The sequence below is a fragment of the Haematobia irritans genome, chromosome 1, assembly GCF_050003625.1.
Source record: "Haematobia irritans isolate KBUSLIRL chromosome 1, ASM5000362v1, whole genome shotgun sequence".
Taxonomy (NCBI): Eukaryota; Metazoa; Arthropoda; class Insecta; order Diptera; family Muscidae; genus Haematobia; species Haematobia irritans.
This window is the reverse complement of record NC_134397.1, coordinates 105,972,246-105,978,107: the sequence shown is the minus strand read 5'-3', so window position 1 is coordinate 105,978,107 and position 5,862 is coordinate 105,972,246. Positions and strand designations below refer to the sequence as shown.

The 5,862-nt window shown below is 36.6% G+C and overlaps 2 long non-coding RNA genes across 2 annotated transcripts; both read right to left on the bottom strand.

Moving 5' to 3' along the window:
• Positions 1 to 685, bottom strand: LOC142240905 (uncharacterized). The gene is made up of 3 exons (XR_012723430.1): positions 583 to 685; positions 322 to 422; positions 1 to 256 (listed from the first exon to the last, which is right to left on the bottom strand). It is a non-coding gene; the product is annotated as an uncharacterized LOC142240905 (long non-coding RNA).
• Positions 686 to 3,661: 2,976 nt separating this feature from the next.
• On the bottom strand, positions 3,662 to 4,231 carry LOC142240899 (uncharacterized). The gene is made up of 3 exons (XR_012723429.1): positions 4,176 to 4,231; positions 3,896 to 4,109; positions 3,662 to 3,830 (listed from the first exon to the last, which is right to left on the bottom strand). It is a non-coding gene; the product is annotated as an uncharacterized LOC142240899 (long non-coding RNA).
• Positions 4,232 to 5,862: the final 1,631 nt, after the last annotated feature.

Sequence of the window (5,862 nt, the reverse complement as noted above, 5' to 3'; positions counted from 1 at the left end):
CATAGATAATTCGATTTCCTTCCTATTGGAATTGGAATTCACATAATATCCATTTTAAGCTGAAAATATGATGTAAATTAAACTGACAATGGGATCCACATTTTCATCCGGAAGTTAATGATATGGAATAATATCAAATTTTTAATAATTTTAATTGGTTGCTCTTTGAAATATTTCTTTTTTTCTTGTCGATAAGCCACTCATTCTTCATCGGTCAGCTTCTTCATGTTTGCAAGAATCCAAAGATTTTAGTTTTCTGCAAAGAGATTTAAGTTTAGTGACTTCTCCAAAATGTTGATTTAATTTTTCATATTGACTTACCAATTAAACTATTTGAAGTAGTTCCAGTTAATTGTCCATCATTTTTTCATCGGGCAGCTTTTTAATGTTTTCAAGAACGAAGAATCCATAATTTTAATTTTCTGCAAAGAGATATACATTTAGTGACTTCCTTAAAATTTTATTTAATTTTTTTTTTCGCAAACAATTTGAAGATGTATTGAAGATGAGCTGTTTTCAAGTCAAGTTGAATTTATGTTGAAAAATACCGTTACGTTTTTATATGTAGGCGTTTTTAATTACCCGACAATTAAAACACAGTTCTTTTAAATAACGACAATCTACAATTTATTTATTATGACTTCATACTTTACAATTCGTTCACACTGAAGTTATTCGTTTGACGCTTTAATTAAGACTGACTCGTTAGCAGCATGCGAGCGCTTTTATATATGACGGTGTGGCAATACGAGAACATTCTGGTAGCACTACAATATCCTGGCAACGCCAGAACATTCATAGACAATGCTAGAAGGATCTACGACCATTAAGTTGTTCATCTGGTGGCTGCCAAACACATACACACTCACATAGATATATGCTCGCATTACTACAACAACAACAATAATGACAATAGACAATGAGATGAAATGAGAATGCAAAATAACAAAGCAAAGTTGTTGCTATTCTATGAGAGAGTAAGAACTAACATTTCGATAAGCAAACAAAAGAACATAAAAGAAATTCAGGAAAATACTAGAAAATGAATAGATGATTCCAATAAGTGATAGCGAAATTTTATCGTTACAATTTGAAATTTTAAATTAACGGAAACTAATTTAAATAAACTTATATCTATAATTATCAAATTCGTAACACTGCCTTCCGCTTAAGCCTGTTCGTCCCGAACAGGTACAGAACCTGTTCCGTAAGGAGCCAATCGTTCCAGATGTACAACTTTCATCTTTGATCTAGGGCTGTCGTCCTTCTGAATCCGGTATACAACATCATTGATCTTCTTGATGACTTTGTGATGGCCTTCCCACTGTGTTTGCAGTTTAGGACACAATCCTTTCTTTCGTTGCGGGTTAAATAGCAGAAGCCCTCAGTATTTACAGCACGATCGTATCTCGCCTTCATTCTGTTGCTGACCATTTTTATTTTGTTGCGCACTGATTCGTGAACTTCACCGAAAGTGTTTGGGATGTCTTTTCTGTTTTCTTCCATGGCGAGCTCATTAGGTTTAGCGCCGAATATCACATCTCCAGGCAACTTCAACTCAGTTCCGAATAGAACATTGGCCGGTGTTCGAAAGGTGGAATCATGAATGGCAGATCTATACGACAGCAAAAAATTTGGTATATGCTCGTCCCAGTCCCTCTGGCCGTTGTCCACTACTTTTCGAAGATGTTCCTCCAGAGTGCGATTAAACCTTTCTAACATACCATCAGATTTTGGATGTAATGTTGTAGTCCTCGTTTTCTTGATACCAAGGGATTCACACATCTCTTTGAATATGGCCGATTCAAAATTTCTTCCCTGGTCTGAGTGGATCTCGGACGGCACACCGTAGCGACATATCCAGTTTTTGTTGACCACATCCACAATCGTTTTTGCCTCTTGGTTTGGAATTGCATACACCTCCGGCCATTTGCTGAAGTAATCCATGACCACAAGGACATAACGGTTTCCAGTATCACTTACTGGGAAAGGGCCTGCCACGTCCATTGCTATTCTTTCAAACGGGGCTCTTGCATAGGACCTCGACTTTTCCTTGTTGGACCTTTCGCCTTCATGCACTTCTCGCAATTGTCTACCCATTCAGCAATTGATTTATGGCATCCAACCCAGTAGAATCGTTGCTTCACTTTATCGGCGGTTTTGGTTTTGGTTATTCCCAGATGACCATTGGGACCATTATGGAACTCCGCCAAAACGTCTCTTATTTTGGAATCTAGAACGATGATCAAATTTCGGCTGCTCTTGCCATCTTCGCTTTCCCATTTACGTTGCAGGGATCCATTGACTAGAACTAAACTATCCCATTGAGCCCAGTATGCTTTCATAAGTGGACTTTCGGCTGCGATGTCTTTCTTGCTGGGTTTCTTATTTTCTTGTACTGCCGAAATAATTTTTCTCAGAATGGGATCTTTACGTTGCTCTGTTGACCAGTCTGTGCCAGATTCGATGTGTAACTGCCTGACATTTACAACTGTCTCCTTTGGTTCAGCCTTCGAGTAGCGTCTGCTTTCTACATTGCAATGCCGTCGTGTCAAGGCTTGATCAATAACTTGTTTGCCACCTTTTCTATTATCCGCAAAATTTGAATTTGAGTCGCTTGGCTTTGTGGTCGCCTTCTTCTGATTATTGTTTAATGGAGATGGCGAGATTGACCCCGACGTTTTACGCCACGCTTTACATTCCCGGGAAAGATGTCCAGCCTTATCACAGATATAGCATTTTATTCTAGGTCTTGCATTATCTGCTTTAGAGCCTCTTTTACCAATTCAATGACCGATTTCGATTCTTCACACTCGGTCTCTACTCTGCGTACTTTGTGAATTTGAGGCCGTGCCAGCAATCTCGCAGTCTCTTGTACAAGTGCAAATGTTACTGTTTCTGTGAATGTAGCTTTTTGTGCGGCATATGTTGCACATTTTATCTCAGGGTCTCGAATGCCATTCACAAAAGGCTCAATCTTGATACGATCTATAAGAGGATGATTCTCTCCAGGGTATGCCAAAAGCACTAGCCGCTCAACTTCTGTTGCGAAATCTTGTAGGGTTTCATTCGACTTCTGGATTCTTCCTCTCAATTCCATTCTGAAGATGTCCTGCTTGTGCTCTCCACCATACTTGCGTTGAAGGGCCGCTATTACTTCATTATAGTTATTTCTAGAAGCAGCGGGAATGCTTTGTATCACATCAGCAGCATTGCCCTTTAATGCCAATAGAAGTTCAATTGCTTTATCATCGTCATTCCACAAATTTCTACAAGCAACCATTTCGAATTGGAATTTGAAGACATCAAAAGACGTTGAGCCATCGAAAACAGGAGTTTTGATTTTTGAGCCCTCGATGACGCGCACTGGACCACTTTTAATTTCCAGCTCTGACATTTTTTTCTCGATGTGCAGAAACTTCTCATCATGAACCATAATTTTCTCATCCACAGAAATAACTTTCTTATCCAATTCCACAATTTGATTTTCTATATGGTCCACACGTTTTTCCATGCCTTCAGAAATTTGTTGTAGTTTTTCATTGAGAATTCTTGAATTTTCGTCGAATTTTTCTTTCAATTTTCTTGAACTTGCTTCCATTTGTAGGGCATTTTCTTTCAGCAATTTTCTAGAATTTTCTTCATTTTTCTAGAATCGATGTGATGCGAATTATCATCCAGTAGTTGTTGATATGGAAAAGCATAAATACCAAGTTTGTTTGGTTGCACTTTGATTTATGGAAACTTTCTCTTCTCGATAAGCCACTACCATTGTTCATCGGCCAGCCTCTTAATGTGTCCAAGAACCAGCATCCAAATATTTTAGTCTTCTGCAAAGAGATTTGAGTTTAGTGACTTCCTTAAAGTTTTCATTTCGTGTTTTAGTTTTACTTACCAATTATTATAAGCAATTTCAATTGATTATTAAAAACTTTCCACATTTTTGTATTTCTTCTACGAACTTTGTTGTCCAAAGTAGTATTGAAAACCATGTGGTTTTTTCGTTGCATTTCAGGGTTGTGTTTTGTCAAAGTTTTCTCCAATTATCTTCAACACATTTTCAAAGTTTTCGTCAACATTTTGCCAAATTGGTTGTAATTCGCAAACAACTTGAAGATGTATTGAAGATGAGCTTTTTCAAGTCAAGTTCAATTTATGTTGAAAATTATATTTACCCTCAAACTGAAGAGGTGTTGCATTTGAAAAACGCTCATCCTGTGTTTATTGGGAATATTCTGCAACAATGCTAGAAGGATCTACGACCATTAAGTTGTTCATCTGGTGGCTGCCAAACACATACACACTCACATAGATATATGCTCGCATTACTACAACAACAACAATAATGACAATAGACAATGAGATGAAATGAGAATGCAAAATAACAAAGCAAAGGAGTTGCTATTCTATGAGAGAGTAAGAACTAACATTTCGATAAGCAAACAAAAGAACATAAAAGAAATTCAGGAAAATACTAGAAAATGAATAGATAGCGAAATTTTATCGTTACAATTTTAAATTAACGGAAACTAATTTAAATAAACTTATATCTATAATTATCAAATTCGTAACAATACATTTACCCTCAAACTGAAAAGTTGTTGCATTTGAAAAACGCTCATCCTGTGTTTATTGGGATGTTGGTTGAAGTGCTAATGCTTTTGTTGCAACATCAATTGCTGTGCTCCTTTTGTTAACATTTTATTTTGTGCTTATTATCCCGATGCCCAGTAAAAATGAAACGATTGTAAAATATAATACACCAAATAAAGCTTTTATTTTGTTAACATTTGTGTTTAAATTTCATTTTTTATACATTATTTATGTATGTAGTAGCGAGCTGTTAGATGTTGGTTGCTAGTTTATTACGGAAATACAACTCCGTGTTAGGTTAGGTTAGGTTAAAGTGGCAGCCCGATTAAGAATCAGGCTCACTTAGACTATTCAGTCCATTGTGATACCACATTAACTAAAAGTACCTATTACATATGGGCACTTCTAGTTTTAACCGCTGAACCTTCTTGATTATTTTTCTTTGTTGAACCAACCTGATTGTTCCAAAAACATTAGCAGACTGCTTAAGTTAACGTTTTCCAGATCCGCCAGTAATCTGAAGCTATATGCTCCTAAAAGTTGCTTGCGCTTTACACCAAATGCAGGACACTCACACAAGAAGTGTTTAATTGATTATTTTTCCTCCGCATCATGACAGCTCATACAATAGTCATTATACTTCTCGCCAATAGTTTTTGCAAAATCGCCTATCAGGCAGCGACCCGTTATAGCAGATATCAGGAGTGATATCCGACGTCTCGAGAACACTACACTTATAGAAAAAAGTCTGCTAAAAACAGCAGTCGATGTCTGCTGTTATATTTTTGTACTTCAGGGCCCAACGAACGGCAAATTATACAATTTTTACGTTATAAATTTTCTCCAAAGCATAATTAAGAACCAAAAGTAGTTTTTGGTATATTTTTGCCCTGTAATATACTTACAAGCTCCTAAATACGATCAGCAAACATTTTGTTTGCTGTTATTTCTCAATTTGATAAATATTCAGATTTTTGGGCAAATACTATAGATATTCATAAAATATTGTTTTAATTATGTTAGGATAGCTCCTAAGTTGACATTAATATTTGTTTCAGCCGATCTAAAATATGTTTGAGTGTAATCGAGCTTAAAAAATAGCAGCAATAGTTCAGCAGACTTTCTGCTGGTTTGACAGACTTTTCTGCTGTCCCTACTAACAAATTTCTTTGGGTGTAGCATATCTAGTGTGCGGTTTAAGTTTAAATGGGACCATATTTGCTTGGTGTCGTTACAGCCCTTGCAATTCTCCCAACATTTGCCATCATA